General features: G+C 51.6%; 2 long non-coding RNA genes across 2 annotated transcripts; one reads left to right on the forward strand and one right to left on the reverse strand.

Moving 5' to 3' along the window:
- Nucleotides 1–1,312: 1,312 nt before the first annotated feature.
- TCL1A (TCL1 family AKT coactivator A) lies at nt 1,313–5,511 on the reverse strand. Its single transcript, XR_011385042.1, has 4 exons — nt 5,248–5,511; nt 2,610–2,967; nt 2,377–2,437; nt 1,313–1,989 (listed from the first exon to the last, which is right to left on the reverse strand). It is a non-coding gene; the product is annotated as a TCL1 family AKT coactivator A (long non-coding RNA).
- Nucleotides 5,512–5,750: 239 nt separating this feature from the next.
- LOC127488136 (uncharacterized) lies at nt 5,751–25,608 on the forward strand. The gene is made up of 3 exons (XR_011385043.1): nt 5,751–6,803; nt 10,753–10,800; nt 21,345–25,608. It is a non-coding gene; the product is annotated as an uncharacterized lncRNA (long non-coding RNA).
- Nucleotides 25,609–25,872: the final 264 nt, after the last annotated feature.

The following is a 25,872-nucleotide window of genomic DNA, read 5'->3' on the forward strand; positions in this document are numbered from 1 at the left end:
CGCTTACTCATATTGTAGTCACCTGTTCTTACAAAGCAGCGTTTCTTTAATGAGATGGAATTCTTCTATTGTGTTTTTAGTCCCCACATTAATCTGCAGGGCACTTGCCACTCCCTCTTCCTCAGACTCCAGCTCCCTCTCACGTCTGAGGTTCCGTCTGAAAAGCCACTCCACACAGAACTTGTTTGCGGTTGGCCTAGCTCTGCTGTCGCCCTGTTTTATTTCCTCCTGGGATTCCGCATGCCCTAAGCGTCTGGAGTATGGAAAGTTGCCTGCGAGCAAGGCACCTGCTGTGCTCACTGCTGCATCGGTAGCACCCAGCACGCTTCACGGCCACGGTCAAGGATGTGGCAAACGACAGAATCTCGCAGGACTTTCCTATTCTCAGGGCTCAGTGTCCTTATCCTCAAACGAGGCAGCTGGCTGGGGCTGATGTCCTGCTCCGACTCCGTTCTCATGCTCTGTGCCCACCGACGGGTCCGTGCAGTAACTGCTCCCGCAGCCCAGACTCTCGTTCTGCCAAGCACCGTGCAGGGGACAGGGTTAAAATGCCGAGCCTCAAACCGTGGCACATCTGAGACCCACGCTTCTTAGTGCTCCGGTGCCAGGTAAGCAGCCCGGGTCAGACACTGAAATGGGAGATGCATTTCTCACAAAGTTGTCTTGTGAGATACCTGGAGCGCTGCACTTCCACTACGCTCGATACAGCCTCAGAGCAGCCTGCCGTGTCATCACCTCCTCCCCTCTCTCACGAGGAAGCCGTGACCTAAAGTCACGCACCAGTGGGAAGACCAGGATTCTACTGAATGGACCCCTGCCCCAGGAGGGCATCCCCTGGCAATATCCTAGGTCCTGGGTAGAAGGACCGGGGGGCAGGGCCCAGGGCAGACCCAGGAGCTGGGGAAGGGAGTCTGTGTGGGGCCTGTGTGGTCACCTGGGATGTGAACAGAAGCAGCAACTGCCTAAGCATGGACAAAGCCAGTGGGTGCCAGGGCAAGGGGGAGCCCAGCAGGCTGCAGCAGAGGCTATGGGAGCCGGGGGGCCAGGAGGGCAGGCCTGCGTGGAGGGGTAGCTGGCGAAGGCTTTTGGAGGTCACTTACTACAATGGTTCCCAAGCGAGGCCTCAGAGAACACTGGGGTTTTGAGTGTTGGATTACATGGGAAAAAATATATTCTAGGTTTCTCTCCAAACAAACAAGGTGCATTAAATTCACAAGGATCTGTTCCCTGTGGAGTCTTATTTGGTCTGCGCCTGTTCTTACTGCTCTCCACTGGGATCTGGGTCAGGGACAGAAGCCGACTCGGCACAAGGTCAGATGAACAGCCTTACATTTAATCAATCAACATCACATCCAACTGCATAACCCTCAGGTGTGTGGACACCTGCCAGAGAGGAGAGCCCCGCCTCTGTCCCTCCTGTGGGTGGCAGCCCGAGGGCTTGTCCCCAGCGGTGCAGGCCACGTCGCCGTCCAGCAGGCTTTTGAGTCCTGGGCAGAGACACGGCCCCTTCAGGCCTTCCCTTGAAGGGCACCTGAGCCTGTGCAGGCAGGTAGAGTTTTTGCGGGCACAGCACCAAGTGAGACAGCCGGGCCAAGGTCTCGGAGGCATGGCCCATGCTCAGGCAAAGAGGCCCCGTTCCCAGAAGTGGCTGGAGCCAAGGGGACAGAACAGGAGCAGCCCCTGGGAATGCACCATGAGGGGCAGAGGGGGGAACGCTGACAGCCATCCACCAGCGGAGAACACCGGAGCACAGGCACACCAGCCCAGGGCCTCCCTGGTGTCATTCATTTGCTAGGCAGGTGGCAGTGCTGAGGAGCGAGGGGAGCTGAGTGGGCTGCAGGCAGGTCCAGCAGTCCTGGGGAGGGCTCATCCAGCAGTGTGGCGGAGGACACATGGGGTAGGAAACAAGGGTGAGTGCAAATACGAACGTCCCACTCAGGCCAGCAGGACTCGGGCCCAGGGGACGGAGAGAGACGGGAAGCGCGAGACCTGGGAGGGGACAAGAAAGAGGCAAAGGGTGAGGCCCCGGGTGAGTGGGAGCATGGGAGCAGGTCAGTGCTGGCCCCCAAGGCTGAGGCCTGGCATCTGAGCCTGGGCAGACCCGACAGGGCGAGGGGCCTGGCCCTAAAGCACCTGCTGTGTAACCTACGCCGACTCACAGCCCCGGCTCTGCTCGGTGACAGGCAGTGACTGCTGCAGTGACAGCTGACTCACTCGGGGCACAGGGAATTGCAGTGCCCGGATGTGCAAAGCGCTGACCAGGGAAAAAAAGAGACACGGGAAGCCGGGCCCCCGCCTGGAGACCCCGAGGCGGCGGTGGTCGGGGGAGGTCAGCAGTGCCCTCGTGGAGCAGGGTCCGTCCCCCTGGACACTCACCGGGTCACTGCCATTCCAGGAGTGGCAGCTGTTCCAGGAGCATGTCCTCCGTGCTGTTGAACTGAGGGAGAGAGGGAACAGCTGGAGACCAGGGCCTGGCAATTCTGCTTCCCTCACCCCAGCCCGGAGCAGCAGGTGCAGCCCAGTGAGGCTGCCCCTCGTCCCACCAGCCGTCAGCCCGTGATCGCCCGCCCCAGGGGGCTTCCCATGGCCAGGGGGCCTCGGTGAGAGACCTGTTCATCCAGGTCTAAGTTCCCTCTAAGCTGGCTTCTAAAACACCACAGGTGGAAATGCCCCCGCTCGGCTTTTGCAGCTGGGAGGGAGGAACAGCTGCAACAGGGGCCAGAGGTGGCGGGGCTGGGGGAGGAGCGCAGGGCCGCCCAGGTCTCCCAATTGGCCCCTGGGGAAAGCCACGCTTGCCTTGATGTGGTATACAACGTGCCAGAAACTGGAGTCGGAGCCGCGGTATCTCCTTTCGGGGTAGAGCTGCCACATGAAGGGCAGCACGTTAGGAGCCAGGTGGTTGGGGCTCACGGCTTCCCCCAGGGGGACGTCTTCCTGGCGCAGCAGCACCTGCAGGCTGCTCTCTCCCTGGAGAGAAAAGACCAGGGCGTGTCTGCCATTTCCACTTGCCGGGGCCCCTCCAGGCACAGATCACCGGATCCCTCCTGCCACCCACAGGCCCGGCCCTTCAGGCCTCCTATTTCTGTGCCTGCCACACTGCCGCCTGGTGTCCCCTCTGTCACACTGACACTGGTGTCCCCTCTCCTGCCACGCTGCTGCCTGGTGTCCCCTCTGTCTGCCACGCTGCCGCCTGGTGTCCCCTCTGTCACACTGATGCCTGGTGTTCCCTTTGCCTGCCGCGCTGCCGCCTGGTGTTCCCTGTCACACTGATACTGGTGTCCCCTCTCCTGCCACGCTGCCGCCTGGTGTCCCCTCTGTCTGCCACGCTGCCGCTGGTGGCCCCTCTGTCTGTCACACTGACACTGGTGTCCCCTCTCCTGCCACACTGACACCTGGTGTCCCCTCTGTCTGTCACACTGATGCCTGGTGTCCCCTTTGCCTGCCACGCTGACGCTGGTGTCCCCCTGTCACACTGACACTGGTGTCCCCTCTCCTGCCACGCTGACGCTGGTGTCCCCTCTGCCTGCCACGTCCTCCACAGATCTACAAAGGAGCGCATCCCTGGTGAGCCCAACCCTAGGTCTGCTAAGGACAAACATGTGGAACCACAGGACAGCGTGCAGGCCACAGCTACCAGCGACATCAAGAACTGAAAATCCCTTGCATTGATGCAAGGGCAAGAAGACTTCAGCAAAATCTAACGATGCGACACGTGCTGCGGGTTTGCCCTAAACAGAGACTCCACAGAGAACAACTGAAGGGAAGAGACACACACACGACGGGCGGACGGGCACGGGCAGACACAGACTGCCGGGGGTCCTGCCCGAACCCACTCATCTCCTAGTGGACTCGGTCGCCCGGGCGGTGAGGATGCTACCCCATTTGCCGCAAACACCCTCAGCCTAGAACCGAGTCGGCACTGGCGTTTGTCCAGTGGGTATTTTCCAAAAGTGGGAATGGCTTTTTAAAAGAATTCTATGAAATAAATAAAAACTCACCATTAAAAAAGGATTCTCTTCAAAGTGCAAAGTGTAAGCGTGGAAACCACCCCCTTTCGCCATCGGTGTGTGGTCTTCTGTGTCCTGGTGCCATCTTTGGTTTGTTCATCTTTTTCTCGCTGATTTAAGTAGTATTAAGAATACTACTCCTTCTGATTATGGGAGGGGCACTCACGTTCACTGCTGGGTTATTTTTTGAGCAGCATTTTTCATGATTATGTAAAAATTCTGTCTAGTTTGTGGTTCAATGAGAAGGTAGATATTCCACAACCAGAGATGAAGAAGAAACAATCACCGGATTTTCTCCAGGTAATTGACCGGGGTTCATATTCGCTTTTGAAAGGGGGGGGGGAAGGGGGCGCCGTGGCTCACTTGGTTAATCCTCCACCTGCAGCGCCAGCATCCCATATGGGCGCCAGGTTCTAGTCCCGGTTGCTCCTCTTCCAGTCCAGCTCTGGGAGGGCAGTGGAGGATGACCCAAGTCCTTGGGCCCCTGCACGCACGTGGGAGACCAGGAAGAAGCTCCTGGCTCCTGGCTTCAGATCGGCATAGTTCTGGCCATTGCAGCCATTTAGGGGGTGAACCAACGGAAGGAACACGAAGACCTTTCTCTCTGTCTCTCTCACTGTCTATAACTCTCACCTGTCAAATAAAAAAAATTAAAAAAAAAAGAAAGTGCACGTACGTATTTAAAAAACCAAGTGTCAGAAAATGCCAGCTGAGGTAGCTGAGAGCGGGGGCCGGGCCGCAGGGGCTGGGGGCCGGTACCGGGGGGCTCACACTCTCGCCCCCCCGGCCTGCTGGCTCTGACGGTCTGCAGTCGTCCTAGCGTTACTTTTTAGTTCTGCTTTTATACTTTGTTCAGTTTATCGGTGGAGAGGTTGTTCTTTTTTTTGCCTTGGATTTTCTGCGTGATTAGCAAGTCCGGATGACAGCAGGTTCCGACCTCCGGGGGCGTCGGGCCGCCGAGGCCCGCCCTGGTCTTCCTCGGGGGGCTCCTGACCCAGGTAGCGCCCCCTTTACCGCGCTGGCCCCGAGGACAGCGAGACCCCGGCTGTGCACCAGCGCCGCTCTCTCCCTCTGGAGATGCTCGGAGCCCAGGCAGCTGCACCCGGGCGAGTCCCGCACCTGCCGGGCGGCTTCCCGCCTCTCCCCGGCCCCAGAACCCCCGTGCGCCCCGACAGCCCGCTGCGAGCGCTCCCCCCTGGCTGCCCTCGGGCCGCCCGGCCTGCCCCGGGGCCGGCTGTACCTTGATGATGATGGGCAACCAGGTGCGCCGCTTCTCATCCATGTACACTGCCTTGTCCCAGATCCACAGGCGGCTGGGGTGCACCCCCAGGTGCGCCCCTAAGAGGAGGTTCTCGGCCATGGCACCCAGGGCGGTCTGAGAAGCCGGACTCCGAGCCTCCCGAGGCCACTCGCCGACCCTCGGTGCGCAGAGCCCCCGCGCTTTAAAGCGTGATCGCAGGTGCTGCCCCCTAGCGGTGGGGCAGGAGGGGCGGGGCGCCGGGCCGGATGGGGCGGGGCGCCAGGCCGGATGGGGCGGGGCGAGCTGCAGGATCTCGTGGCCGCCGTGCGCCAGGGCTTCTGGAAGCGTCTGGGGCTCCGGTGCGGCCCCGCAGGCGCTGCTGCCCGGAGCGGGAGCGGTGTGGTGGCCCTGCGGTGGGGCGGCTCGGGCTCGCCCCGCCGCCGCGGGCGTGCAGGTCGGCCGCTGTGTGCGGCTGCCGGCCCCGGGCTCTGGCCCCGCGTGGAGCGCCGTCGACGCCGGGCCGCCCGGAGCCCGGAGCCCGGCCTGCGAGGCCGGAGCAGCCCCGCGCCCCTGGGCCTGGCGTCCCGGGTGCGCGGAGCGTCCGCAGCCCGCGCCTGTGGGTGCCGGGGTGCGCTCTCTCGGCGGAGCGCCCCGCGCGCCAGGCTGCTTTTCCGCGGCTTTGATGGTGCTGTGGGCCTCTAATAGCCGTTGCGAAACGCGGTGAGGAAACAGGGATTTTTCCCCCCTTTATGCCTCGACTTCGTTAATGATCGCGTAATTTACAGTGAATACTTGAAAGGAAGCGCCTCCCTCCACCCGCCCCGAGAGCAGTGCATTGGAAAAGCCCTCGGATGATGATGCCGAAACCGTCTCTCTCCAAATTACAGCCGCCGAGGAGAACAGTTTGACTTCATTTGCTACTAACGAGTGCCCATTAAGGCAATTAAAGCGAGGCCCGAGGAAAACACGCAGACCCAGCTCCGGGCTTGCGGCCCCGACACCGCCGCTGGTGTCCGGTGCCCCTGGCCCTCAAGCACGAAGGCAACGTTCGGCCTTGCAGTGTCGCGGCAGTGCAGAGGAGGGGCCGCGTGGGGAGCCCTGACCGCTGGGCCTGCGGGGTCCGTCTCTGCTCTCCGGACGGTGGAGGGAGAGGCACGGCCCAGCAGCGCAGACCTGATGGTGCTGGTGTCAACGTTGGAGCTGCCGCTTCTCGGGCTGCGTGCCCTGCGGACGGCTCTAGACTCCAGACCCGGATAGCCCCTGGCAAGATGAAAACCTCGGTAATAAGCTCTGTTGGGAAAGTCTCAGGCTTGCCCAGAGCTCTGAGGTCGAAGTGATGAACAAGTCCAGTTTTAAGCAGTGCTGCTGGCACGGCCTTTCGTGGCCAGGAACGGGGGCCCCCAGGAGCCAGCGTGGCCGCTGACCCGGCCACAAGGACGCCTCCAGGACCCGGGATGCCCCTGGAATTGCCAGTTTCTTTTGCACTCCCTCTGCTTCTGTCAGCAGGGGGAAGGAACCCTGCAGGAAGAGCCGGATCCCCTTGGCTGGGTGAATTTGTAAGTGTTTGGGGAATATGGCTCCTTTCTGCTTAATTTCCTCACTTTTGCATGAGGGCGTCTTAATATTGAGCAAGAGTATACATCACTCTTTTGTGGCATTCAGAAAGTCATTTGGGAAGGGGTTCCAAAAAATGGAAATGTAATAAGGATGCCCCGCGGTTTCTCGGGCAGCTTCGGAGGAGGTCTTGCACTTTCTTCATTGACATTCCAGGGAGAGGGAGGCCAGCAGCTATTGTGTGCCTCCGACACAGGCCAGCCTCCCCAGCCTGTCGTCTGCCCAGCAGGGCTCTGACGCCAGTCAGCCTGACCGTGGGCTTTTCCTTCCTTCCTGAGTCTTTGTGAATCCCGGGTGGGTGAGCAAGGGCATGTTGGTGAGGGGAGTGGCAGGCAGCCGTCCGTAACTGATGCGCTCGTGTCTTAACGGGATCTCGTCACACGTGGCAAATCCTTGGTGCTGTACTTTGGTAATGCGCGGGCCAGGCCAGCCGCATCCTGAGCCCGTGTCTCCACCGGCAGCCCCGGCTGCTCCAGCCCTATCGTCCTGGGAGAGGGGAAGCGCCCTGTTGCCAGGGGCCCCTGTGGCGCTCACTCTTCAGGAGCGGGGAGGCCATCTTTCTGGTCTGGTTCCCAAGAGTGAGTGATGGCTGGCACGATGCTCCAGCCTTGGTGCGCCGAGCCTGGTGCCTGGAGCGCGGAGGGGCTGCAGAATCTTGAGCCCTTCCCAAACCCCTTTGAGTCAGAGGCCGCAATATAATAGGGCCCCCAGGTGGGGCGGGGGAACCCGGTGTCCTCGGGTCTCCCTGAGTAGACTCGGGGCGTCGCAGTGTGTTCCGTGTCCTTTAGTCCTAGGCTGTCTTTCTGTCACCCTCGCTGCAAAGGTACAAAGTGTTTTCACTTTGGAAGAGAATCCTGGTGACCAGAGTCATCCCAGCAAACCCTTGGCACTGGTGCGGTGATTGCTTTAGGCTGTATCGCGCCTCTTCCGAGGTTCTCCAGGTGCCCCGGCTTCTGGGCCCTCCGCTGACTGGCCCTGAACCACCGAGCATCACCTGGGAAGCTCTAATCCACTTCCTGTGCCTGGATCCCACCCCAAAACAATTAGATCGAGGCTTGGGAGGTACTTTTATTTTTTTTTTTTTTCCCTTTTCCCCTTGCAAAACGGACTCCTCAGTGATTCTGACAGACTGGGTTGACTGTCACTTCTCTGAGATTGGAGTCACTGGTTCTGAGGTGTGAATAGATGTGCAAAACTAAATAACCATGAAAATGTCAAAGCTATTCTTTCTCCCATCAATCCTCATTGTAAACTTCACCCCAATCCCATATTTTATTTCTTTCCCTTTGCCCTTCTTTAAATTTGCTGATTCCAATCTGCAGTGGGCAGGGAACCATAACGCCAGGTTTATTAGACTTGCGAGTGTTTGATCTTGCCGGAATGCGAGGTACAGAGGTCCTCATCAGTAAATACTCAGGCGTCTGTGCTGGTGCCTGGAGGGGTTCGTTTTGTTTGATTCGTTTTTTGTTATTCCTAGGTCTGGGCCATTTTCTAGATAATTAAGGCTTCTGATCAAGTGAGCTCAAGCTAAAAAAGATGTTGTAGTCTTTACTTGTAGGGATGAAGTGGTATCCCTGTATTAGTAGAGAATCTGGGACAAGGATATTCCAAGTAGAGTTCGGGATCCTAGCTTTGCCCACCGCATAGCTACCATCCAGCTCTGTAAACTTAACTGTTTTCTGTAAGTTGAACCGGTTCTCCAACTTTAAGGCATACATAGCGATCTTGTTAAAATGTAAACTGTAATTTTTAGAGTTGGCCCAGGCCTCGAGATTCTGCATTATTAGCATGCTCCAAAGTAAGGCTGGTGGTAAGGGTCTGTGACCTGGTTCTGAGTGGCAAGACCCTGTACTAACCCCTGCCCCAAGTCCATACTCACAGCACAAATGAGAACACAAATCACAACCCAAAGGTATTCAGACTGTCCCAAGTAGTCGAGAAGCTGGCGAGTGAGCAGCATGTGGTAGAACTGCAGTGGGCTCCTTGAACCAGACGGTGGCTTCCCCTTGGCCAGAGGCGAGTTAGCCTTGACCTGAATCCATATCAGAAGCGCAGCTCAGCCCTGGGATGACTGCGACCCCGGGCCCTCTGTGATTGAGGGTGGCTCTGCTTGTTCCACCCTCAGATCTTCAGATTTCTTGTTGGTAGATGTTTTGTTCTTCCTAGAAAATTGTCTCATCATCTGCACACTTTTAGCATAAACTGAGGTAAATATTTAGACTGTGCACTACTTTTGGCTTTCATAGTCATTTAACTTTCATTTAAAAATATCTCTTGACCTATCTTTTCATTTTTAAGGATTTTTCAATATTGAATTCCAGCTAATTAACTTGTTGTGGGGCTCATGTTAATATGCAAGGTCCATACATAGACTTCATGTATACCAGGTAGCAGTCTGGCTGCCTCTTAATTTTTCTAAATATTTACCAATCTCTTACTGTGGAATAATCTACCTTTCCACACCAGACTTCTCACGCCATTACTGTTCACACCAGATGTTTACGTAGTAACAGGTCTGGGCTCTATTCCATCTCATTTGTTTGTTCCTTTGGTAAAACTACACCTTAAGAAAACTACAAATTTGATTTGAAGTGGGTAGGCCTTCCTTTTTTGTTCTTTTTCAGAATTGTTTTAGCTGTTCATGAACTTTTGCATCCCTGAAATTCTTCCTGATACTTTTGGGATTTTTATCCATTTTCATTGAATTTATGCACTTGAAGGAAATCTGATTTTTTGATATCATTTTATAATATCTTCATGAAAGCATTACACATTTTATTTAGTGTATTTCTAGATATGTTATAGTTTTGTTGATTTTCTGAATGGCATTTTTAAAAATTATTGTACTTATTTGAAAGGCAGAGAGTCAGAGAGGGGTTTTTCATCCTCTCCAGTGCTTGCAACAGCTGGGACTGGATCAGGCCAGTGTGAGGGGCCAGGAGCTGAGTCAGGGTCTCCCAAGTGGGCGGTGCTACTTGCTGACTCCCGAGGCGCCCATCGTCAGGCAGCGGAGCTGGGACCTGAACCTAGGCATTCTGGTGTGGGATGTGGGCGTCCCGAGTGACGTCTTTAATTGCCATGCCACTCATCGCTGTTGTGTTAATACTGGTTTTTTTGATGGTACTTCCTGGCGTGAAGGAACGCTGATGGATTTCGTTGTTGATCTCCTGCATCCTTGCTGAACTCTACTCAGTGTTAGTGATTAGTTTATCTGAATGACAAGATTTTTTTCATTCTTTTCACCCCTTATATTTTCCTGTGTCTCTCTCCGTCTCCGTCTCCAGCTCTTCCTGTTTCATTGCCCTCGAGTGTTTGTGTGAATAGTTTAATCCTAGGTGCCAGTAGCAGCAGTGTCTGTAGTACGTTTGGCGGTGACCGTGATGTGCCTGTAGGTTTTGGCGGATGTGTTTCATCCGGCCCGGGCTGGGCTGCCTTTCCCGGGCTGCTGCGTTCCTCAGGGCCTGTTGAATTTTCCTGGTGCCTCTTCCGTGTCTGTTGAAGTTACGTTTGCTGAGAAGCAGGTGCCGCAGGCTGCCCACCCGGCACTCACTCCCCTCCTGGCTGCTGAGCCCTCCTGGGGTGGGGCGGGGACTTTATCTCCAGCCTCTTGAAATAAATGACTGTGCGGGTGGCCTTACCCTGAATGCGGGTAAATCCTGATTTCTCTGAGGCAGGTCTTGTTGTTGTCACATGCCTCTGCCCTGGTTGATGGGACCCAGCAGTTTTTCTGTAGATCTAGAAAGTGCTCAGCGACTGTTTCTTCAAGTGCTGTCTTTTTTTCATTCTGTTTATTTTCGTCTTTTGAAATTCTGATTAAATAGGTGTTTGAATTTCTGCAGTAGTCCCCTGTGTCTAAGCTTATCTTTATTTTTCCCCTTCTCTGTCTTTCAGCTGCTACTTCCTGAGCCATGTCCTTAGGCTGATGTTCCTGTTAGTGTGGTGAGTTCCTCTTTACCAGTATCCGTGTGACTTATCAATTGAGGCTTTCTTTTCAGGAATTATATTTTTTATTTCCACAAATTTTTAGGAGTAGACAGATGAAGAATACAGTTTTAAAGCTATTAGGAAGAAAGCATAGTTTTTCCATGACCTTGGTGAAGGAATGTATTTTTTAGAAACTAAGATATAAGACCCACAAGCAAAGTAAATATCAGTAGAAAAAATGGGCAAAGGATATGAACAAGAAATTCACAAAATAGGAAATACAAATGGCCATTAATTTTATGAGACAGTGTTCAATTTTGTTAGATGAAGACATACAGATACAACCATATGACATTAACTTTTTCTTATCAGGTTGAGGAAGAATAAAATGATGATGTCACATGTTAGTGAGAACTTGGGGAAAATTACTTCTGTAGTGACTGGTGCACTGAAATTAGTGTTTCTACTTGAGAGAGCATTTTAAGAATATCTACTGCAGCTGGCGCTGTGGTGTAGCAGAGCCGCTGCCTGCAGTGCCGGCATCCAATACCGGCACCAGTTCAAGTCCTGGCTGCTCCACTCTGATTCAGTTCTCTGCTCTGTTTTACCAAAACGAGCCAGGGAGCATTTATCGAGTGCCTGCTGTATGCAAAGCATGCACGATCAAAGAGACAGTGCAGTTCCTCCTGAGTCACGCGGGGGTGGTGTCAGCACACAAAAATATGACCTTTACCCCCTGCCAGGAAAGAGCTGCTCACCGATGCTTGCAGAAGGTCCAGGAGGTGGTGAGGCAGGGCCATCAGCCACGTGGGATTCAGAGTTGCCGCTGGGGCCGCTGCTGTGGTGTAGTGGGTAAAGCTGCTGCCTGCAGTGCCGGCATGCCATATGAGTGCTGGTTTGAGCCCTGGCTGCTCCACTTTCAATCCAGCTCTCTGCTGTGGCTGGGCCCCTGTACCCGCGTGGGAGACCAGGAAGAAGCTCCTGGCTCCTGGTTTTGGATCAGCCCAGCTCCACCTGTTGTGGCCATCTGGGGAGTGAACCAGTGGATGGAAGACCTCTCTCTCTCTCTGCGCCGCTGCCACTGCCTCTCTGTAACCCTGCTTTTCAAATAAATAAATCTTTTTTTTAAAATATCTACTAAAAAGTGAAAATCATCCACACTTATCTCTTATGACCCAGGGGAAGATTACACTTCTATGGAAGGAGAATCAGCTGTGTTTTCTCACGAGACAATGAGTAAACAGCCTGTGCTGCCCTCACCGAATGCAGTGCTACCCAGCAGTTAACAAATCTGACTGAGTTAGCATGGAGAGCTCAGGAAGACATTGAGTAGGAGAAAGCAAGAAGTGGAACAAAACGGGCAGTGTGATGACACGCATGAGCATTCACAGTTGGGCTCACGTGTGAACTTGAGAAGCAGGAACCGTCCAAGAGAATTCCCCCGGAGCGCAGGCGTGCGTTTGAGAGGAAAGTGAATGTGAGTGCATGTGTGGATACGGATGTGTGGGGAGGGGGGGTACTGTGAGATGACTTAAAGCTGGCGTGTGTGTGTGTGTGTGTGTGTGTGTGTGTGTTACAGCAATAATAAAACGTGAACCTGTATGAATCAGTTTGGGGATGTTGTGCGAATGTGGATGTTTGTTTTGCTCCACGTGCTTTTCTGCACTGTTTGCTTTTCTCTGGCCAAAAGGTGGCTGGTCAGAGTGATGAATGGTCATCTTGAAGCATTAAATCTCGCATTCTCCCGAAGTCCCTTGGGGAGAGGTCGAGGGCATCTCCTTCCCTCAGGACGTTCAGCATCAGTATCACGCAGGATTGGCTGAATCTGGAAGTGGGCGGATTGCCCCTGTGCCCACCAGAGCGGCACTAACAAGATTCACATTTGTTTGCTTGTGGCATCAAAGTTTGGAAGCAGGTGATCCAGAGCTGATCTGTGCCACCCAGTGTCGGATTCCAGATCCTCCTGTCTTGTGGCTCTGCCATGGGGGCTTTGATTCTTCACCCCCGGCCAAGAGGGCTGCCCCAGCCGTCGGCGTCTACACCCGCATACCCTGGCAGGAATAGAAAAGGGAGGCATTTCCTAGATGCCAGAGAAAGTTCTTCCTACGTCCACGAAATTGGCCAGGATGTCTCACCTGCTTACCCTTAGCTGCAAGGGAGGCTAGAAAGCTTATTTTCACGCAGATGTTGATTACGATGAACTCCTTAGAACTGCCTGTGCTGTATTCCTTAAGTTTTGGTGTGTTCTGTTTCCATTTTTGTTTGAAGATATTTTAAATTTCTTTTTCGACTCGTTGTCTAGAAGCATGTTGCTTAATTTCCACATACTTAGTAAATTTCCAGAATTCTCATTTTATACTTATGTGGTTGGAAAATACACTTGATAAGATTTCTGTATTCTTAAGTTTGCTATGGCTTGTTTCGTAGCCTATCATAGTTTATTTTGAAGAATGTATGCCTTGCAGCTTTTTTGATGGTTTGTGTATGTCTGTTATTTTGTCTAAAGTATTCAAATTCAGTGTTTCCTTACTGATTTTTCTGTCTGGAAATCTGTCCATTGTTCAAAGTGTGGTATAAAATGCCCTATTATTGTTCATAATGTATCTCTTCAAGTCTATTAATATTTGCTTTCTTAGGCACTCTCATGTTGAGTGCATATGAATTTATAATTATTTTGTTGATGAATTGACCCATTAATCATTATGTAATGTGGTCTTCTTAGTCTCTTATACAGTTTTCATTTAAAGTCCATGCTATCTGATGTCAGTGTGGTGACCTTGTGTCTTTTGGTTTCTGTGTTTTATAGATTATCTTTTTCCACCCCCTCACTTTGAATCCACATGTGTCCTTAGAGGTGAAGTATATCTCTTGTAGACAACATATAATTGAGTCTTAACTTTTTATTTTATTTTTGCCTATTCAGTCACTTAATGTTCTGTTTTTATTTTTTAAAGATTTATTTATTTATTTGAAAGAGTTACAGAGAAAGATGGAGAGACAGAGAGGTAGATTTCCAGCCCCTGGTTCATTCCCCAAGTGGCTGCAACAGCCGGGCTGGGCCAGGCCGAAGCCAGGAGTTCATCTAGGTCTCCCGTTGGGGTAGCAGGGGCCCAAGCACTTGGACCATCCTCTGCTGCTTTCCCCGGGCCATTAGCAGGGAGTTGGATGGGAAATGGAGCAGCCAGGATGTGGAAGTGGTACCCATAAGGGGGTACTGGCATCACAGGCGGCAGCTTTACCCACTGTGCTCGCAATGCTGGCTCCTGCCCAGTGTTTTTGATTGGAGAATTTAATACATTTTTGTTCAAGGTAATTATTGAAAGGTAAAGAGCTACTGTTACTTTGTTAAGTGTTTTCTGGTTGCTTTGTAGCTTCTTCGTTCCTTTCTGGTTCTCTTGTGATCAGATAATTTTCTTTAGCAGTTTGCTTTGGGTTCTTTTTGTCTCTGCCTGTTTCCTCTAGGTGTCTGCTCTGTGGTTACCATGAGGCTTGTGCGAAGAAAACTTGTAATGGGCTGTTGCAAGCTGTCCACAGCTTAACTCTGATTACATTGAAAGTACATTTTGCTCCTTTTATGTTTTTGATGTCATAATTTATCTTATGTATTCCTTAACAATGATTGTAGTTATAATTTTAATAGTTTTATCTTTTAGCATCCATAAAGATATACATGATTTATATACCACTATTACTATATTAGAGTTTTTCAGAAATTGTATATTTTACCCACAAGTTTTACACTTTCTTGTTAGTAATCAAAATTCTTTAAAAAATATTTTTTTGACAGGCAGAGTGGACAGTGAGAGCGAGAGACAGAGAGAAAGGTCTTCCTTTGCCGTTGCTTCACCCCCCAGTGGCCGCTGCGGCTGGCATGCTGCGGCCAGTGCACCGTGCCGATCCGAAGGCAGGAGCCAGGTGCTTCTCTTGGTCTCCTAAGCGGGTGCAGGGCCCAAGCACTTGGGCCATCCTCCACTGCCTTCCCGGGCCATAGCAGAGAGCTGGACAGGAAGAGGAGCCCTGACTGGAACTAGAACCCGGTGTGCTGGCGCCACAGGCGGAGGATTAGCCTAGTGAGCTGCAGCCTAAAATTTTTTAAAAAATTTATTTACTTGAGGTAGAGTTACAGACAGTGGGAGAGAGAGAAAGGTCTTCCTCCACTGGCTTACTCTCCAAGTGGCCAGAATGGCTGGAGCTGGACTGATCCTAAGCCAGGTGCCTGGATCTTCTTCCAGGTTTTCCATGCGAATGCAGGGGCCCAAGCACTTGGGCCATCTTCTGCTTTCCCAGACCATACCAGAGAGCTGGATCAGAAGTGGAGTAGCTGGGACTAGAGGACTAGATCAGGTGCCCATATGGGATGCCAGTGCAGCAGGTGCAGGCTTAGCCCACTATGCCACAGAGCCAGCCCCTAATTAACATTCTTTTATCTCAGATTGAAGAATGGACTGTCACATTTCTTGTAAGGCAAGCCTAGTGGGACAAATCTCTCATGTTTTCTTTGGGAAAGTCTTTATTCTTCGAGAAGGACAGCTTTGTCCGGTAGAAATGCTGTGTGGCTGGTGGCTTCCTTCCCTTCGGTACTCTGAATGTATCAGCCAGTTCTCTCTGGCCTGTCAGCTTTCTGCAGAGAACTCTGCTGCTGGCCCTGTTAAGAATCCCTTATGTGAAATGCTTTTGTTTATTCTTGCTGCTGTAAAGATCCTCTTTTCATTGTTCTTGTCCTTTGTTTATTGAAAATATTATGGCATACCAGAAAGACTCAACTTCATGTGGTTTGAAATTCATACCAGCTGTAGCTGAGTGACCTGAGTGTCGGACAGACTCCAGATTCCAGAGACGTTAGCCTTCCCTGGGATCAGGATGCCTGGACTTCCGTGATCTCCTGATCTAGGGCTGAGGCCCGGGGAACATGATTCTCTCTCCTTTCTCTGACCTCTTCCTGCAGCTTGATGGAGACCTCTCGCAGGGTCCCTATGTCTGCGTCCTCAGATGTGACCGCCCGCTGTCGTCCTGCAGAGCTGCTCGCTGGGATGGTGGCCATCTCCCACGTGCAGTTCTCAGTGTGGCAGTTGTTGCTCAGGCGGGTGTAGTGCTCCCCAGTGATGACACAGGCCACTTTCTTCCTGGTTTTGGTGTGAACGTGACCTGTGTTGGTGAGTCCTGAGAGGGGAGAGAGGAGAGGTTAGGAGAGCAGAGTCCTCTTTTTTGTCTTTGATTTGTCTTGGTGTAGGCTGGTTTGGATTGTTTGTGGTTGGAGGCTATGTTAGTCTACCTTTATGGAATAAAGTACCTGAGGGAGTTTTTGGGAAAGCAAAGGTTTATTTCTGCTACAGTCTGGATTCCAAGGTCAGGAGGCCCTGTAGTCAGCATCTGGAGAAGGCTGGTTATGGTGGGTGTGGTGGCAGTTACCGAGTCTTGAACCAGGAAGCAGATAGCCTAGGCCGGGCTCGAACAGAAACACTCAAAGATCTCATGGGAACCAAGTTACTGGGCCTATCCCCAGTAACCCAAATACCTCCCACTGGCCCAGCCCCTCAGTCTCCATTATTAGATCAGGTCTCCGCCCTTAATCAATCATCTGTGAACAGTAAGACCTTTAAATTTAAGCAGTTTGGAGAGACAAATCCTCCTCAGCCTATAACAGAGACCTTTGACCTTCCCATACCTTTCCTATACCTGGAAACTTACCCTTCTCCAGGTTTGGGAAGTTTTCAGTTATTATTTCCTTATATAAACCTTCTGTCCTTTTGTTGTCTCTCTTCTTGAATTCTCGTAATTCAAATATTTCTTCTAATAACTGTGCCATTGTCCTGTAAGTGTTCATTTTTTTAATATTTATGTATTTATTTGAGGGTAGACTTACAGAGAGAGGGACAGACACAGAGAAAGGTCTTCCGTTTGCTGGTTCACTCCCCAAATGGCTACAACAGCTGGAGCTGAGCTGATCTGAAGCCAGGAGCCAGGAGCTTCTGGGTCTCCCATGTAGGTGCAGAGGCCCAAGGACTTGGGCCACCTCCTGCTGCCTTCCCAGGCTATATCAGAGAGCTGGATTGGAAGAAGAGCAGCTGGGACATGAGCCAGTGCCTATGTGGGAGCAGGTGCCGCAGGTGGAGGTTTAGCTACTATGCCATGGTGCTGACTCCTCTTCATTTCTTTTTTAAAAAAGATTTATTGGTTTATTTGAAAGAGTGACAGAGGGGGAAAGACAGATCTCCTTCTGCTCGTTCACGTCTCAAGTGGCTGCAACAGCCAAGTCTGCTCCAAGCCAAAGCCAGGAGCCAAGAGCTCCACCATGTTTCCCATAGAAATGCCAGGAGCCCAAGTTCTTAGGTCTTTTTCTACTGCCATTCAAGATGTATTAGGAGGAAGCTGGCGACTGAGGCTTGCACCAGTGTTCCAGTATGGGATCCTGGTATCGCAGACAACAGTAGCTTCACCTGCTGTGCCACAGTGCTGGTTCCTTTTCATTTCTTTCTATTCCATTTTCTTTTTTCTCTTCTAACTGTATGTTTTCAAATACACAGTTCATGGATTTTTTTTGTTTGATGCATTCTATTTAAACTCACTGTTGCATTTTTCATTTCATTCATTATATTTTCAGCTTCAGATTTCCACCTTTTTGTTTATGACTTGAATCTCTTGTTGAAATTCTCATTTTGCTCATTTATTGCTCTCCTGATTTCACTGATTTTTTTCCTCTGTATTTTTTGAAGTTCACAAAGAATTATTTGGAATCATTATTGGAAAGTTTGTATATCTATAACTTGGGGGTTCTACTAGGAGGTTATTAGTTCCTTTGGTGGTGATATTTTTCCGGATTTCTTGTTGTTACTCTGATGCACACTGATGGAGCAGTGAGCTTTTCCAGATGTCGTGGGATGGTTTCGCTGTGGGATGAACTTCCCCTGTGTGGGAGGGAGATGAAGGGTGACCGCTGCCTGGCTGTAACGGTCTGGCAGCAGTGAGGGGAAACCGTGCAGCGTCTCTGCCGCTGTCAGCTGCGGTCACTGCTGCCCAGTGTAGGAACGTTTGCACTTGTGGGGAGAGCTGCTGGGCTTCGTCAGTGATGGCTGCTTGTCTCTTGAACTTCATTGGTGGTGGTTACTAATCTTCCAGTCTCTTTCCCTCACCAAGGGAGCTATGGCTAACGAGAACTCCTTGGTATTGGGTCCAGCTCGTGGGCCCACTCATATTGGCTGTTGCACTAGGTTCGGATGACACTTGTCATTATGCTGAACCCTGAAGCATAGCTCTGAAGTTCTTGGCTCTGGGATCACAATGGCCCTGGTGCTCAGGGTGCAGACACCCCTGCCTCTGTGTTGGTTACGGTATGTGAGGCACAGAACAAGGACACTCCTGTTTGTCGTTGAGGGGTGGGAGTGAGAGAGAGAGACAGAGAGACAGACACAGATAGACAGACAGTGAGTACAATCCTGTTTATATCTTCATTCCTCAGATGTCTGCAGTGGCTGGGACTGTGCTAGGGCTGAATCCAGGAGCCAGAGCCTCCATCCAGGTCTGCTGTGCAGGTGGCAAGAGTGTGCTACTTGAACCGTCACTGCTGCTTCCCCAGGATCTGTGGGTGTGAGCTGGAGTCAGGAGCTCGAGGCAGGAGTGAACCCAGGCTCTCTGATGTGGGACGTAGGCACCGTAACCACGAGGCTCAATACCACTCCCTGAGCGAGTGCTTTGGAAGCAGCTGGAAACCATTGATGGGAGCACAGGTGTGGTCATAGCTAGAGTGGCTCCAGGGCCAGGGTGGGACATGGTTCTCTATGGTGGCTGAGCTGGTGCCCAGAGCATAGGCACGTGCAGGAGACCCGGGCTCTGGGACCTGAGGTATAAGATAACTTACCGTGGTGGTGGGTGGAGTGTCTGAGCCGTGGGCACGTGTGGCGGAGCCACAGAGCTGGGGTCTGAGTCTGGAGTCATCGGCTGTGGGTTGGATAAGGGGCGCATCTGAGAGGAGAGGTGGTGGCTCTGATGCTGGAGTGGCACAAAGACAGCTGCTGCCGGGACGGGAGTTCCCCAGCCAAGGGCTCACCCTCACTAGGGCTCCCTAACAGTGGCAGCTGCTGGTTACCTCACTGCAGAAGACACCCGTGTCCTCTGTGGAGCCACTGGGGACCGGCACGGTTCCTGCCGCAGAGCCGATGCCGGCAGCCTCTGCCTCTCTTCTTTGTCCCTGGCTGTCTCAGCAGTGGGTCTCACCACACTCATTTTCGTCTGGGTACTCCTCCCCTCCCCTCCCCTCTCCTCCCCTCCCCTCCCCTCCCCTCCCCTCCCCTCTCCTCTCCTCTCCTCTCTCTTCTCGTCTCTCTCTCTCTCCTCTCCTCTTTGGGTCCGTTTTGCATGTGGTCTTTTTGTTTTGTTTTTGTTTTTTGACAGGCAGAGTTAGACAGTGACAGAGAGACAGAGAGAAAGGTCTTCCTTTGCCGTTGGTTCACCCCACAATGGCCACTGCGGCCAGCGTGCTGCAACTGGCGCACTGCGCTGATCCGAAGCCAGGAGCCAGGTGCTTCTCCTGGTCTCCCATGCGGGTGCAGGGCCCAAGGACCTGGGCCATCCTCCACTGCCTTCCCGGGCCACAGCAGAGAGCTGGACTGGAAGAGGAGCAACCGGGACAGAATCCGGCGCCCCAGCCAGGTCTAGAACCCGGTGTGCGGGCGCCGCAGGTGGAGGATTTGCCAAGTGAGCGGCGGCACTGGCCTTGTATTATGTGGTCTTACTGAAGATTCGTTAATGAGCCTTTGGGCCTTCCCGGGGCTATTTTAGTTTGTGGATAGCTGTTCATATTTGTCTTCCTTTGGAATCATGAAAGCTGGTCTCTTGGTCACCCCCATCCTGATGCCACTCTACCCTTACTTTTTTATTTTTATTTTTGACGGGCAGAGTGGACAGTGAGAGAGACAGGGAGAAAGGTCTTCCTTTACTGTTGGTTCACCCTCCAATAGCCGCTATGGCCGGAGCACTGCAGCTCACGCACCGTGCTGATCCGAAGCCAGGAGCCAGGTGCTTCTCCTAGTCTCCCATGGGGTGCAGGGCCCAAGCACTTGGGCCATCCTCCACTGCACTCCTGGGCCACAGCAGAGAGCTGGCCTGGAAGAGAGGCAACCGGGACAGAATCCGGCGCCCCGACTGGGACTTGAACCCAGTGTGCCGGCGCCGCAGGCGGAGGTTTAGCCTAGTGAGCTGTGGCACCGCCCTACCCTTACTTCTGATGTTGATTTCTCCTTCCTAACTTTTCTTGTGGAGAGAGAGATTCCTTTATGATCACTTTGAAAGAAGGTCCTTGTAAACTTTCTGGAGAATTGCTGTCTAGTATGTAGCCACCGTCCACAAACGGCTACTAGGCACTTAAAGTATATTTAGTCTACGTATGATGTAGGTATCAATGCACTCCAGATTTGTAAGACCTAACACAGCCTCCCCACCCAGGATGTAGTGTTAGCTTAAACCCAAATTTGTCAGCTCTCTTTATGCTGCTTCTAGGTTTCTACTTTTACAGTTTGTCAACGAAAAAGTCATGAATTGCTCAGGTCTGCGTGGTGTGCATGATGGGCTCTGAGCAGTGCTGGGAGGTTCCACTAAGAACAGAGACGTGAGCTGTAATATGCAGACATTGAATTATCTAGAAGCTGCACAGAGTTTTTGGGTCTGTTGGGTTCTGGGGATACTCCTGGACAGTTGAGGCTTCTGTGTAAGGGCACCCTGGGCAAGGATGATGCCACAGCCTTTCTCCATGAAGGAGGATGGTGTTTTTACACGTAATAAACTTGAGTCAAAATAATTGTGGGAGAACTTGGGTTGGGATCCAACACTCAGGTGGAGAAGGCATGCTGGAACCTGGGCACTAGTTTGAGACCACAGAAGGAATCAGGTCAGGGCATGACCAGGTGGGTGGAGCCACTGGGAGGGTGCTGTGTGGAGGAATACATACTAGCCCCATGCAGCTTGCTCAGTAATGAAGTAGACCCGGGGGACATTAACCAAGACTTCAAGCACTTATAAATGTGGGTGTTAAGTACATTATTATTAAGGAGTCTAACCACAGGGAGGCATCATGGGAGACTCACACACTTGGGAAAGTGAAATAAAAATGGCAACACTATTTGTTTCCGTGGGAAATGAGGGTATTACATACAAGTCAAAGATTGCAATCTCAAGTTCAAAGCCAGGCTTCAGGGTCCTGGTATTGTATTACTCAATCTGAAGACAGAGAAGAGATTACTAGACACGTGAGTGGGTAGGGGAGGATAGAGGAAGTTTGGATAACGGGTACCAATTCAGGGTTAGACCAGCAGAATGAGTTCCTGGTGTTATTTGGCATAGTGGGGAGACTGTGGTTCGTGTGGGCAAGTGGAGGAGGGATGCTTCAGGGCTCCGGTGATAATGTCTAGGAAGAGGAAGTGTTGGTGACCCTGATTTGATCAGGACACTGCACACATGTATTGAAATGTTACACTGTGGCCCAAAAGTGTGTACAAGTATTATAAAGAATGAAAAAACTCAAAAACCAAGTTTGGCTTATATGTAAATATGACTTTTTTTTTCCCTAGGGAGAGGACCCAAGACTCAGAGTCGTGATCTGCTGATCATGGTTTATTCACCCAATCACTAAGATTTCCCTCTCCAGCAACTTAGAAGTGTTTCTGGGGGGCAAGGATACCCCTCCAGAGGACGGCACCTGTCCTTCAGCTTTTTTATTTGAATGGCGGAAGTGGGCGAAGGGCTCTTCCATCTGCTGGTTCACTCCCCCGTGGGTCAGGCCAAAACCAGAAGCCCAGAACTCCGTCTGGGTCTCTCACATGTCTGGCAGAGGCTCAAGTACTTGGACCATCATCTGCTGCTTTCCCAGGTGCATCAGCAGGGAACTGGATGGGAAGCCGAGCAGCCGAGACTCAAACTGGTACTCAGATATGGTATGCCAGTGTTCCAAACAGAGGCCTAACCTGTGCCACAACACCAGTCCCCGTTCTCGAGTTTATAAAGAGAGTAGACTGCATCTAAATCAGCTGTTGTCAACTGTGTCAGTTAAAGTGATTTGGAGGTATTTATGCAGAGCCTGAATGCAATGCCTGATGCGAGTGATCACCCGTACCGGTTAGAGACTGCTCTCCCCTACTTCCCAAGACCGTGACTGGATGCACTCCTCTTCCTGTCAGCCACCACTTTCCAGTCACCTCTGGGTATCTCGACTCCCCTAATCTGTTGTGTACTTTTATGAGATGCTGTCTGGGTGAGGGGCTAAGGGTGCATAGCAGCCATTTTGCTTAAAGCCTGTGGCTTCACTGAGATCTCTCTCCGTTCCTGGTTGTGTTTCTGCCAAACAGCTGAGCCTGGCTTAGTCTGGGCGTTGCTCTGCTGTGTTAGAACCGGGCAGCTCAGGTGCAGCAGTAACCTTTGGAGACTGGAATATGTTTCTGCAAAATGGAGTCAAAGGTTTGCTGTTCTTTCTTCATCCCACTCACAGCCCTCCACTGCTGCCCTTCTGTCGTCCGCGGTCTCTGAGGGTTGCCTGAGGAGGTCGCGATGTCTTTCTGGTCGTATGCATTCAGCGGAGTTAGTCCCAGCTCAGCCCACTCAGAAGTCCCACCGGTTTCTGTGATTGCGTTGAGGAGTTCAGTCGGAGGCTTCGGCTGACTTTGCTGGAGTGGAAGCTCCCCCAGGGCCCATCTTCGTCTTGTCCACTCTTGTCCTGGGCAGGGAGGAGACAGCCTGGCACACACAAGGCACTCAAGCAGTGGTTGAATGAGTGAACTACATGTGGGAAAGCCTTCGGTTGGCAGAGGTGGAGGCTCACTGGGCCTCCTGGTGTAGTGAGTGGAAGCACAGAAGTCACCAGACTCAACCCTGAGTTCCCCTTGGATGACCTGGCTAAATCGGATTTTCTGAAAGTAAGAGCTTCTCTTCGGCAAACAGAGTAAACTGGGGAGGAGCTGCTCACATCCTGCGTAGCTGGCAGAGTGCTCGGATCTAGACTACCTGAAGAATCTCATAGAAGAAAGAGCAGAGGACTTCGACACTGATGAGAGTATGTCCAAACGGCCAAGCACATGGACAGGCTGCTGATGTCACTGCCCACCAGGGATCCATAAATCAAACCGTCGTAAACCCCACTCACAGGAATGGGGAAAACCACAGCACCCCACACCCCAGTTCCTTGGTTAAGAATTTCTTTCCTAACTTTATCATAAACATAGTTTGTTATTTTTGAATCAGAAATATTGAAGACCTTACAAAGTTTTGTTATTTATTTAACGACAAAGTGACAGAGCATGAGAGGAACAGACAGGGAGAAAGCCGCCTTCCATCTGTTGGTTCACTCCCCAAATGGCCCCGATGACCAGGGCTGGGCCAGGCTGAAGCCAGGAACAAGGAGCTCCATCTGGGTCTCTCGTGGGTGGCAGGGGCCCAAGCACTTGGATCATGTTCCACTGCTTTCCCAGGTGCATTAGCAGGGAGCCGGATCAGAAGCAGAGCAGCTGGGACTCGAACCAGTGCTCCAGTGTGAGATGCCTGTGTTGTAGGCAGTGGCTTCACCCACTGAGCCACAACGCCAGCCCCAAAGACGTGTGTGTGTGTGTGTGTGTGTGTGTGGATTTTCAGTATGTCTGCAGCCTATTTTTGTGGGTTATATAAAGTAAAAATCTCACGTTCGTCACACAGATTTCCCTACTTCTGTTATTAAATAGCATGTTCCTTACCAGCTGCCCTTTAATACCACTGCTGCTGCATGCCAAGTTGTTGTATGTGTGGACGCATTTCTGGGCTGGCCTTATTGTTCTATTTTTCTGTTCCTGCACCAATACCACAATGTTTTATTTATCACAGTTTATTATTTTTGATATAAAAATGCCTTCCCAGGGTGGATATTTGACTTCTCAGTGAGGCCATGGTTTGGGATGCTTGTACCCCATATCCCAGTGCCTACATTTGGGTCTCAGCTCTGCTCCTGATTCGAGCTCCTTGCTGGTGACCATCCTGGGAGGCCGCGGGTGACAGCTCAAACAGTTGGGTCCTTGCCACTCACATGGGAGACCTGGGTCCAGTTCCTGTCTTTGGCTTCAGCCTGGCAAAGTCCCTGCCATCGTGGGCATTTGGGAAGTGAAACAGCAAATGGGAAATCAGTCTGTCTGATGAATAAAATAAATTTTAAGCAATGAAGGACCTTTCCCTTTAATCTTATTTATGCCTCCCTGTTGCCTTCTGTAGAAAACAAAAGTCTAAACTGTTTAATTGAACAGTCAAGGCCTGTTGTGGTCTGACCTTCACCCACTCTGTTCTCCAGCCGTTGTGTTGTCTGCTTGAAGTGGTCCAAGTGCATCTGCGTGTGCTCTGTCTTCTAACTACGTTACCTGCCTCCCACGGCTCCTCTGTGCGTCCTTTAAAACTCACTCAGATTTATTTCCTGCAGGAAGCCTTTACCCAGGCAGCCATGGGTGTCCCCCCCGAGCTCCCGTGACGCCTGTACTCGCCCTCATCGTCGTGTAATCCCACCGTGCTGTGACTGTTGATTTACTGCTGTTTCCCCCATGGCACTGTGTTCCTTGAAGCCAGGACTGTGACTCACGTAACCTTGTATTCCTGGAATATCATCAAAATCAGAGTTCTCACTTCAAAGGGAGATTAAAAGGTCAGCCACAGGCTGGGAGAAAGTATGCATCTAACAAAGGGTGTGTATCCAAAGTACAAAAAGAACTCTAAAATGCAGCAATCAGCATAGAAGCATTAAAATGTTTAAAAATGATCAAAAGATCTTCACAGGTATTGCACAAAGTAAAATGCACATGGCCAATATTTAGCTGAAGAGGCACTGGACTTTGGTAGTAATCGGGAAATGCACATGACAAGATGACACTCCCAAATGCCGCTCGTAGGCATTTACCAAGGGAAAGGAAATAGATGCTCACACGGAGATCTGGAGGCAAGTGTTCGTGGCAGCTTTGTTCATAATGGCTGGCATTATTCAGCTTGTATACTCACAATACTTTGCATATTTCTCTTAAACTTCAGTTAGAAGGTTTTTAATTGTTGTATGACCATCACTGAACAAAAAAAGTTAATGGAATGCTGAGAATTAAGAACCCAGGGATCTGCACAGCCTTGGCCGCTAACGAAGTATGTAGGTTGGAGTGGTCAGTGTGGCCTGGAGTGGGCCCAGAGAGCTTCCTGGATGGGGCAGAGTGTTAGAGCAGCCTCAGAAGGCAGCTGGGCTTCAGGTGAAAGGGGAGAGAGCTCTTCACACCAGATAAAAAAAATCCCCCTTGAGAAGTGGATGGGTGATCGTAGCTGGTGCTTTCCCAGGGACGTCTTCCTGGCCAGCACGGTGTAGCTCTTGAAAGAAACCATTAAAATAAGTTTCTGCAGGTGTAGTGCGTGTAAAGAGAAGCAGACCTTTGTCTGATTCCAGTGAAAACGCTTGCTTCTCTGAGCCTCGGTTTCTCCATCCGTAAGCTGAAGACAAATAATGCCACTTCAGGGGGAGTTAAGTGTGACAACTGGAATCAAAATGTTGGCTTAAAAAAAAAAGAACCCTCCGGGGGACAGCTCTGCGGATAAAGCCGTAGCCTGCAGTGCCGGCATCCCATATGGCTCTGGTTCGAGTCCCGGCTGCTCCTCTTCCCATCCAGCTCTCTGTTATGGCCTGGGAAAGCAGTAGAAGATGGCCCAAATCCTTGGACCTCTGCACTGGCATGAGAGACCCGGAGGAAACTCCCGACTCCTGGCTTCAGATGTGGCCAATTGGAGAGTGAACCATCGGATGGAAGACCTCTGTCTGTCTGTCTGTCTCTCTCTGCCTTTCCTCTCTGTGTAACTCTGACTTTCAAATAAATAAATGAATCTTAAAAAAGAAAGAGCCCCAGGGCCTTCAGTAGACCCTGCATAAACAGTGCATTGTAACTCGGGTTTAAGACAGGCAAGCCTTTGCTGGACCTCCTCCCCTCGAGGGCCTGCGGGGACGGTGGTAGGTACATGAAGAGTGGACTTCAGGCTGCCTGTCCCAGGTTGGAGCCGCTGTTGGTGAGCACAGAGGCGGAGGCATCCGTGCTGGTGATTCACAGGGAGGAGTGGAGTGGGCCTGTG

The sequence above is a fragment of the Oryctolagus cuniculus genome, chromosome 20 (genome assembly GCF_964237555.1).
Source record: "Oryctolagus cuniculus chromosome 20, mOryCun1.1, whole genome shotgun sequence".
Classification (NCBI taxonomy): domain Eukaryota; kingdom Metazoa; phylum Chordata; class Mammalia; order Lagomorpha; family Leporidae; genus Oryctolagus; species Oryctolagus cuniculus.